Genomic DNA, 393 nt, shown 5'->3' on the forward strand with positions numbered 1-393 from the left:
GACGCACCTAATTCACTAATCTCTCTTTTATCTCTCTCGATAACAAACCAAATCAATATTCGAATATGAAAAGAATAGATGCCAGCACACTCCATTTGCCTCTGGCTTTATCCCTTCATGCTACGAATGCCTACTGCTACGTACAAACAGAATATGTTTTTAGTTCAGTAATTATGTTGAAAGTTTTTGAACTCTGAACATTTTACAGTTATTTTGTGAGAGGCAGTTTCGAGGATTTGTGACGTGGCATTGTATACTTGTGTTGACTTCCGGATGACGGGTTGGGGATATGGTGCATAAATCTGTTTGCGAACGTTCGTTAAAGGTAAATGGTACCTGTTCTCTTAAAAGGTTTGACATAAAGTAAACTAATTAAAATGCGATGGATTACTT

This window comes from Penaeus monodon, chromosome 31 (genome assembly GCF_015228065.2).
Source record: "Penaeus monodon isolate SGIC_2016 chromosome 31, NSTDA_Pmon_1, whole genome shotgun sequence".
Taxonomy (NCBI): Eukaryota; Metazoa; Arthropoda; class Malacostraca; order Decapoda; family Penaeidae; genus Penaeus; species Penaeus monodon.